This window comes from Chiloscyllium plagiosum, unplaced genomic scaffold (assembly GCF_037043375.1).
Source record: "Chiloscyllium plagiosum isolate Xiang-an unplaced genomic scaffold, Cpla_swu_hap1 HiC_scaffold_39, whole genome shotgun sequence".
Lineage (NCBI taxonomy): Eukaryota > Metazoa > Chordata > Chondrichthyes > Orectolobiformes > Hemiscylliidae > Chiloscyllium > Chiloscyllium plagiosum.
This window is the reverse complement of record NW_028270177.1, coordinates 11044694-11054368: the sequence shown is the minus strand read 5'-3', so window position 1 is coordinate 11054368 and position 9675 is coordinate 11044694.

Below are 9675 nucleotides of genomic sequence, written 5' to 3'. Positions count from 1 at the left end.
CCTAGCCTGCGCACCCCTGGATACTATGGGCAATTTAGCACTGCCAATCCACCTAACCTGCTCACAGAGTCAAACTGCATGGAAACAAACCTTTTGGCTCAACCAGTCCTTGCTGAACACAATCCTAAACCAAACTAGTCCCACCCACCTGCTCCTGGCCCATATGCCTTTCAACCTTTCCTATTCATGTACTTATCCAAATGTCTATTAAACATTGTCATTGTACCCATATCCACCACTTCCTCAGGAAGTTCATTCCACACACCAATCACCCTCTGTGCAAAAAAAATTCTCCCTTTTGTCTTTTTTTTCGCCTTAAAAATATTCCCCCTCGTCTTGAAATCCCCCGACCTAGGGAAAAGACAATGACTCTTAACTCTATCTATACCCCTCATTTATTTATAAACTTCACCTGTCAAGGTCACCTCCAGTGAAAAAGTCCCAGCCTATTCGACCTTTCTTTATAACTCAAACCGTTGATGCCTAGCAGCATCCTGGTAAATATCTTCTGAACCCTCTCCAGCTTAATAATATCCAACCTACCTCAGGAGGAAACTGGAGCAAACTTACGCAGATACAGGGAGAATGTACTAATTCTGCACAGACCTGAGGGTGGAATCAAACCCAGGTCCCTAGCACTGCGAGGCAACAGTGCTAACCACTGAGCCAATGTGCCACCCTGAATTTTGCATGGCAGTAAAACCATTATGGTATCCTGCAGCACTCTTCCAAACGCCTGTTAATGACCTTTATAACTGCAAATCTTGCCTCATTAATATGCAATTTTCTATCCTAATATCAGCCACAAGCCAACGAGGAATTGATATTTTTCAACATGAAAGTCAAAGTGAGTACTTGGCAACCTCAGCTCTTTGCTTGTTTCAAAGGAATTCCATGTTTGACACTGGACATCAACATCTCAGGATGTGAGCCATGGGCACCTGCCACACACATGCCACATCCAAGGAGATTGGCATCAATAATGATCAAGAATTGAAGAACCATTATGACACATCTCCAATCGACTTACAGGGCACTTCTGCACAGAGCTGCACTGGTAACTCTTACTGTCATGCTGCAGTAAGAATACTGTGTGCTTGGGTCACAAACCCAACTCATGTACTGGAGCAGGCTGCATCTCTAGGCTGTTCACTTGTTCTCCTATCTGGATGCTCTTGAAATTCCCCAACCTAGGGAAAAGACAATGACCCATTAACTCTGTCTATATCTCTCATTTATTTATAAACTTCTATATTGTTACCTCTCAACCCCCTATGCCTCAGTGAAAAATGTCCCAGCCTCCAGTCCCAGTCTTTCTTTATAACTCAGACATTCCATACCCAGTGTTGCTTGGCTAGTCTTTTTGCGTTTGTCTCATGACCAGAGATAATTGGTTCAAAGTGCTGCTGTACTTTGTGTTTCAGACCATAAGACCATAAAACATAGGAGCATAGTAGGTCATCCAGCCCATCGAGTCTGCTCTACCATTCGTAGCTGATCTGATAAACCTCAACTCCATTTTCCTGCCCTTTCGCTATAAGCTTAGATTCCTTCACTGATTAAAAATCTATTTCTCTCAGCCTTGATGACCCACAGCCCTCTGTGGTAAAGAATCTACAGATTCACAGCACTCAGAGTGAAGAAATTCCTCCTCCTCTCTATGGTAAATGTGTGATGCCTTATTTTGAGAGTATGTTGTCTGGTCCTCCCACTGAGGGTAACAAATTTCCTGCATCTATTCTGTCAAGTCCTCTAAGAATCTTGTATGTTTAGTACAGATACAGAGCCAAGAATCTTTTCATGGCTGTCAGAAGGCCTCAGTCAAGGAGATAGCCTTTGCTCAGGGGGCCCTGGGACTGTAAGTCAAGAGTAGCCCCTAATACCAGTTCAGGAGACTGGCCATTGTCAGTTAGCCACTCAAGATGTTAACAGTCAGGATGCTGTCCACGTAAGGGTGAGGAACTAAATGTTGGGCAGCCCAACTCTTTCTGCCCCACTGGGGGCTGTTGTCCTCAGGAATGACAGAAAGGCAGGTGTAAAGGAAATGAAAGTCGGTGGCACAACTATCAATGCTAGTGTGGCTGGAGAGGTGTCCCATCAAATGATCAGCAGCACAGAGGCCATTGCAGGGTCAGTGTGGTTGGTGGTCAGGATGAGTGAAGGTAAGTAAGGGAAGATGTTTCAGGCAACATTGAGAGAGGGAGACCATGAACCTTAGTGGGACGTAGGTGCAGCAGTAGAGATAGTGTGAGGGAGAGGTGTCGGAGAGATGATGGCACCTACATTGGCAGACTGGAGAAGAACATTGACCTTCTACCTACTGTGCTAGGCATTCCTTCAGACAACTGAGACTGCACTGACCTTTGCTTGGTAGGATTATGTTTTATACAAACTGCAAACCCTTGACATAATGGAAGTGAGAGACTAAGAACAGCCAACAGCTCAGATTTCCATCAAAAGTGTTAATACCACATCATTTCAGTTCAATTGAATTTAATTCTTGTCTAAACAGAAAGCTAAGCCTTTCGACATTGCTTTACTGTTCGTTTTCTGCCTATGGCTCCTAATGTTTAAAAACCAATGATTCCACTAAAGTTAAATGGTCAGATATATGGAATAACAGCACAGAGGCTGTTATCCCTCACCAACTCGCCCTTTACTTACTTGTCCACCTGGTTCCAATCAATACAGTATATAAAGACCTTATATTTCTGCATCTCTTTTCATGACTTCAGAACAGCACAGAGAATTTTACAGTCAGTCAAATAGTTTTGAAATGTTGCTACTGTTGTCATGCAGGGAATGTGGCAGCCAATTTTCACACACAATGTAAAACAGCAATGTGAAAATGACCAGATAATCTGTTTTTCTAAGTCATCTGTTGACAAACAAGTTTGAGCGAGGGTACTAGGGAGAACTCCCCTGTTCTTCAAATTACTGTCATCAGATTGTTTATGTCCATCTGAGAGGTGTATAGGGCCTAAGTTTAATGTCAATTGCTCTCTCAGTGCAGCATTACAGCTTGGCTTTTTCTGCATCAGAAACTGGTGCCACTAACACAATGCTACAGCTGTATAAAAGCAGTCAGAGGTGAATCTGTATTTTGGGAAATATCGTCACTGTATTACCTCACTGCCTGCTGGATAAAATAGAATTACTCCTTTATGCCTGTGGTTGTATTTGTTTAAAAAAATAAACTCTTAAGAAACCAAAATAACCTTTTTCGAATGCTGATCACAATGGCTGGTTTGTGAGTGTTTTAATAGAGATAAAATCTGTGTCAGTATATCTCTCCCTATCTGTCTATTTCTTTCAGTTATCCCATTTATATGTATATTTTCACTCTATCTTCTGTTTAATTTAATCTGTCTTTTTGGCTTGTCTGTCAAATTATGACTAGTCCTTTCAATCCACCTGCCTGTAAGTTGACTTTATTTTGTCTATTTGCCTGCCTCAATATTAATTTATTTTATCGGATCTCTTTCCCTCTTGGCCTTCATCTGCACTCAGATATACAGATAAAGATCATGACCAACATTAATATCCCAGAGCTGACAATCGACAAACTCATAGACCAGCACACCAGAGTGGTGAACTCTAAGCATCTATTTGTCAATAGGTACAGCAACAACATGATGTACGGTATCCCATGGGCCTGCACTAACATCTTGGAAGGAGATGGGAGAAGAGTTTTCATTTAAAATGCAAATTGCTCCTGCCCTCTCTTTCTCCCTTTCATCACTGGAGATCGATTCCTTAGTAATTAGATCTTGAATTCTTTAAAATGACTTCTCTTCATCCCTTCAACTGCCTCCAGTGTTGTCCTTTTCAAGTTTGGTATCCTGCTTTTCAATTCTTTCATTTAGGGTCCATTGTGTAAACACTATAAAATTGTCCCTCAGTGTGAAGCACAAGATTGAAATGCAAGTCATTAAAATTATGTCAAGTTGAAACTACTGTTGGATGATTCTTCATTTAATTTCAGTTCCGAGAACAGATTGCTTGAAAATTGGAGGATTAACGAGGGAAGGATAAAGAATGATATGTGGTGCAAACTTTTCTGCCACTTAAGGGGTGTAGGGTTAGGGAATAGTTAATGATCAGAGGAAGGGGTCAATCCTTCAACACTCTGTTACACTTGTCAATATTTTGCTTGATACTCCTCAATCATGTTAATTTCAGCATATCACTGAGGTCTACTGAGCTGCTGTTTATATTAAGATGAGGTTGCATTACTTGAGCCACAAAATTGATTTTGTTTTCCCCTGGTTGTTAAGATGCAATTTTCAATTGCTTTCCAAAGCAGTTCAGTCATACAATGCTATTGATATTCACTGATATGTTAAAAATGAATGGATTTTTTTTCTCTGCAAATGTCTTCATGGAATATTCAAAAATGTTACACGGGGGAAGGATTTAATTAACCATGAAAGATGAATCTTATCAACCTACAAAATCATCTATTTATGAAAGCAAACAATGGTTGAAGAAGGTTCAATATTCTGATGCATAACAGGCAAGAAAGGAAAAAAGTATTTACATAGCAATTTATCACATTGTCAATGCACTTCACCCAATCTGGAGTAAAAAATGTCTTGTGTGTTGTTGAACACAGCAGTCATTCAATCCTATTAATGTCCCATAATCAACATTGACCATTTAAACTACTCATTGATCATAGTCTGGATAGCAGAAGCACACTTTGCTCTTCTTCAAAGAGTTCCATGGGATCTTTTCTGCTCTCTGTTGGACAGGTAGAATATCCATTTACTGTGTGACCTTTAACAAATTAAAGTTTCGTTAACTGACACTGGAACTTCACCTTAGGCAAAATGACTAGGGCCTGACATGAGGCTGGAACTCATGCCCACATAGTGCAGAGGTGAGAAGGTCGAGAGTTAAATGAATGGACACTGAGTTGTACATTTTGTTTTATGAATAATGATTTATTGTCACTTGTACTTTACGATGAACAACACGGTGAAGTACAGTGAAAACCTTCAACTGTCACCACGCTCTGGCGCCATTTGAATTCGTCAAGAATGAAAAGAATAAAAAGACAAAGCTGAAAGGAAGTCCATCTTAGTTCTGCTGCCTTCACCATGAGTCCCTAGCCTTGAACCAGTCGACCAAACACACCCGCACTACCACCTGCACCAGACTCACCAATGTCGGACTGGACATTCTTAAAGCACCATCTCTTCCTCACTAAGCCCACCTCACGAATGAGCTGCTAATGCTGGGTCCCATGCTGGACCCACACTCGCCTTGCAACCAGAAGACCCCAGCGTTGGGCCTACCATAACCAGGAGCTGCTGCTACTGCCGTGCCAATAACTAGGTCTTACTGCTCTGAGCCTACGCAACCGGGACTCTCTAGTTCCGCTGAAATCAATGCCTGGCTGATGCCTGGATTCTCCACTCCCAGCATACCACAACCAGGAATCCCTGGCTGTGCTGCCAGGCCAGGCCAAGCTGCCAAGACTCCATGTCTGGGCCCTCCCCTCCGCAATGTCACCCCCTCCACTCCTGCCAACAGGAAGAAGATGAAGAAAAATAAAGACCAAAAGGATAAGGAAAGTAGTAAGGAAGCAGCTGTCTGGAATGGGTGGGCCCAGAAGCCCAAACGCTGTTTTTCTTGCTGGTGCTGCCATCTTGAAGAGTTGTGGTACCAAACAAAGAGCAACAGGCAGTTGCTAGACGAACAAGAGGAGGTTCTGTCTGTGAAACCAAATTGTTCAATCTATGGAAACTAATCAACTGAATGTACACTGGAACTATAATCTGATTCTGTAAAGCAGCAGTTAGCCATTGTTGCATATACTCATCCTTAGGTGGTTTTTAGGTTTCTAGGCCAGCAAGGTGCTTAAAAAAGGCATTAGGTACCCTTCCAATGCTCCAGCATGGCCTAATGTCTATTTTAACTCCCCCTGTGGTGTTTAGTCACACTCTGATCACTGCTTTGTTAATGTGGAAATATCACATCAAGGCACAATGTTAGCCTAGCATCATGTTCTTTGTTATGTTCCCATATAATGCCTGGGCTGGGCCTGAAAGCTGTTAGTTGAAAGAAATCAAGGTTATATTAAAAAAAAAATCATACTGGCCCTCAAACTTGCTCAAAGTTCTACATGATTATGACAAGAAAAGGGCTGAATTCCATTTTGATACCCACTCCCTATATCCCTTGATTTTCAAGAGATTAAAAATATCTACCTCAGACTTGAATATATCAAATGATATAATCCATTGCAATAGAAAATCCCAAAGATTGATGAAGAAATTTCTCCTCAACTCAGTCTTAAACTATTAGCCCCACATTGTTGTAGGTTCCCCAGTCAGGGTATTAATGCAACACTACCTGACATGTCAAACTATCCTAACCACAGATCATAACATCAGATCACCGCAGGACATATTAAACTTTTAATCCCAACAAGTATTTTATGAAGAGAACTGATACTGCTAAAATATTATGGAGCTGTCTCAAGAGAGAATCTAGAATGTTAAATTGTCAAAGAGCTTTCAAAGGGACAAATGCACTCCAAACTAAACTGTAATCCCCTGTCAGTAACTTTGAAATAGGAATGTGATGGTCAAAAAAAGACAGCAGTCTGGCTGACACACAAATACATTTTCTCTTTCAATTATCCAGAGATACATGGGTTAAAAGTTATCTTCAGCCCTGGTTTACGTGTATTGTGGCCTGACACTTGTGTGCAAGGAAGGTCACAGCTTTGATGACAGACATTAAACGCTCCTGCAAACCAGGTAAGGAAAGAAGGAAAGATACTCGCTCACTCTGAGTGTTGCCAGGCAACCACGTCAAAGGGAACCAGGAGAAAAGAATCTCAACTGACCTGCAAAGCCAACAATCTTGAAACGGACTGTTCAATCCCAGTGTCAACACGACTGGTAACAACTACTGTACTGGCTGCAACATCCTTCCATCTATGCTTCCAAATGACCTCAAAGACTATGTCTTTTTTAACTTAACCCTTTGTGAGAGAGATTCAATATGGCAGCAGTCTGAACAGTCTGCTGTGTTAGGCTCTGTGCCATACCCTAGGCAAGTTGGGCACCTACCCCCCACACCAATTAGTCATCCATGAGGAAAGTTGGTAATGTAAAGTAGGTAGAATACCCAGAACCCTTTTAAATTAAGATTTGACAGATCTGGAGCTGAAATGAAGACATCCAAGCGAAAGGGACAAAAGGGAGTGCAGCAGGTAGGGCACTCCCCTACTATGTTGGGCACACCTGCAGTCGTTACTTTCGCTCTTGTGGTGGTGCCCTTAGTTCAGTGGACCAACAGCATTTACTAATGGAGTTTGCAAACCTACGAAAAATTTGAGCGAGCGCTGGATCCAATTACTACCATGCTAACACAGCATGAACAGGAGATCTGGAGAGCTTCAAGGGACTGGTCTGAACCTTGGAACATTAGGTTCAGGCCCGGCAGGAACAACTAGACCACCTCGAAAATTGAGATCGGAGAAACAAATCTACAGATCTTGGGGTATCGGAGCATGAAGAAGGTGAAAACCCTCGCTGATTTTCTTGAGAGGTGGCTTCCGGAGTTGCTGGGGCTGGAGATTGTGTCGGGCCGGGCGGGTGTGGAATGGGTCTACCAGATTGCGATGCGGAGGTCCAGGCCGGTCCAGGGCCCCGGCCCGGTCCTAGTGCAACTCCAGCATTACAAGGAAAAGCAATTAATAATAGGGTGGTTGTGTGGTTGGGAGTGAATGCCCCCTATGGGCAAGTGGGGATATCTCTGGAGATTTGTGTGTTTTGTATTTATTTGTTCAAATTAGGAGTAGAGGTTAATTTTTTAGTTTTAGTAGTGTTGGTAATGTTTGTAGGAATAGTCTTTAGATTTGATAGAGTTTGTTTTTTTCTCCACTTGTCACACACTGAATGGGCTTCTTCCTCTCGGGGGATCTGGGCTGTAGTGTGTGGTCATGGCAAGCGATCTGTTCAGGTGGTGCACCTGGAATATAAAGGGGAGCCATTCCCCCATTAAAAGAAAAAAGGTGCTCTCAAATCTTAGAAAGGAAAGGGCTGACATTGCGCTGTTGCAAGAGACACATTTGGACACATTTGACTGATGGGGAACATCTGAAGTCACAGCAGGGAGGATCCGATAGGGTATCCTTCTCCTCCATTAACTCCAAAAGCAGAGAAGTGACCATACTGATGCGAAGGAACCTCCCTTTCCAGGTGACAGATCAAATCAAGGACGAGAACAGACAGTTCGTCACTCTCAAGGGGCTGATACATGGAGAAGAGTATGGCATCCTGAATGTTTACTGCCCCCGGCACATCCTCTCAAAGTTTTAGTTGATGCAGTCTCTAAATTAATGGCTCTCGGATTATAGGAGGAGACTTTAATTGTCTCATGGACCCTGGGGTAGACAGGATGCCGAGAGGGCTGTCGGGTCTACCTCAGCAGTCTAGATAGTTAGTGAACTTGTGCGAGGAGTTGGGGCTAATGAACGTGTGGAGATGCCTCCAGCCGAATGCGAGGATTTAGGCTGAGGACAATGGACTCCGGCTTTAGAGCATGGGAGGGTAAAGGAACTTATTTGAGGGAGAGGTCTTGATGAGTTTCAGCCAATTAGGTCGGAAATATGGAATGCCTAATAGGGACCTATTCCAATATTTCCAGGTTAGGGATTACATACAGAAGAAGACCACAATTTTGGCCCAGCCCTACAAGTCAGATATAGAACAAAGAGTGCTCCGATGTGGGGTATTCTCAGTTAGTACCATATATCATCTTAGAGAGGGAATGCCTTGGGGGATATGGAGAGACTCCATGAGAGTTTGGAATCAGGAGTTAGGGGAAGAAATCTCATTGAAAACATGGGAGGATATATGGGAGAATGTAAAGAAAATTTCAATATGCAATAAGGCACAAGTGACGCAATTGAAGGTCCTCTACAGGGCCCATACGGTGCCAGAGAGGTTAGCAAAGTTTAAGAAAGGATCTTCCCCAAAGTATCCCAAATACAAAAACAGTATTGGCACCCTTAGACATTACTTTTGGTCCTGTTACAAGATCCGCAGATACTGGAGGGCCATAGTGAATGAGCTGGAGAGGATCCTGGAAATGGAAGTTAGGGGGGGATCTGGTGTCCCTCCTTTTGGGTCTACTGAACTTCCCTCTTTGGGTGAGCACGGGAAGAGTTTATTTAATATTCTTACACAGTGTGAGGAAGAACATTCTAATGAACTGGATATCAGAAAAGCCTCCAGGTCTTGTAGGGCGGCACAGACTTGTGATAGAGCACATCCCTCAAGATTACCTGACAAGTATGGTGCACCACAGAATGGAGCAATTTTATAAGACATAGATTAGATTAGATTAGTTACAGTGTGGAAACAGGCCCTTCGGCCCAACAAGTCCACACCGCCCCGCCGAAGCGCAACCCACCCATACCCCTACATTTACCCCTTACCTAACACTACGGGCAATTTGGCATGGCCAATTCACCTGACCTGCACATCTTTGGACTGTGGGAGGAAACCGGAGCACCCGGAGGAAACCCACGCAGACACGGGGAGAATGTGCAAACTCCACACAGTCAGTCGCCTGAGTCGGGAATTGAACCCGGGTCTCTGGCGCTGTGAGGCAGCAGTGCTAACCACTGTGCCACCGTGCCGCCCACATGGA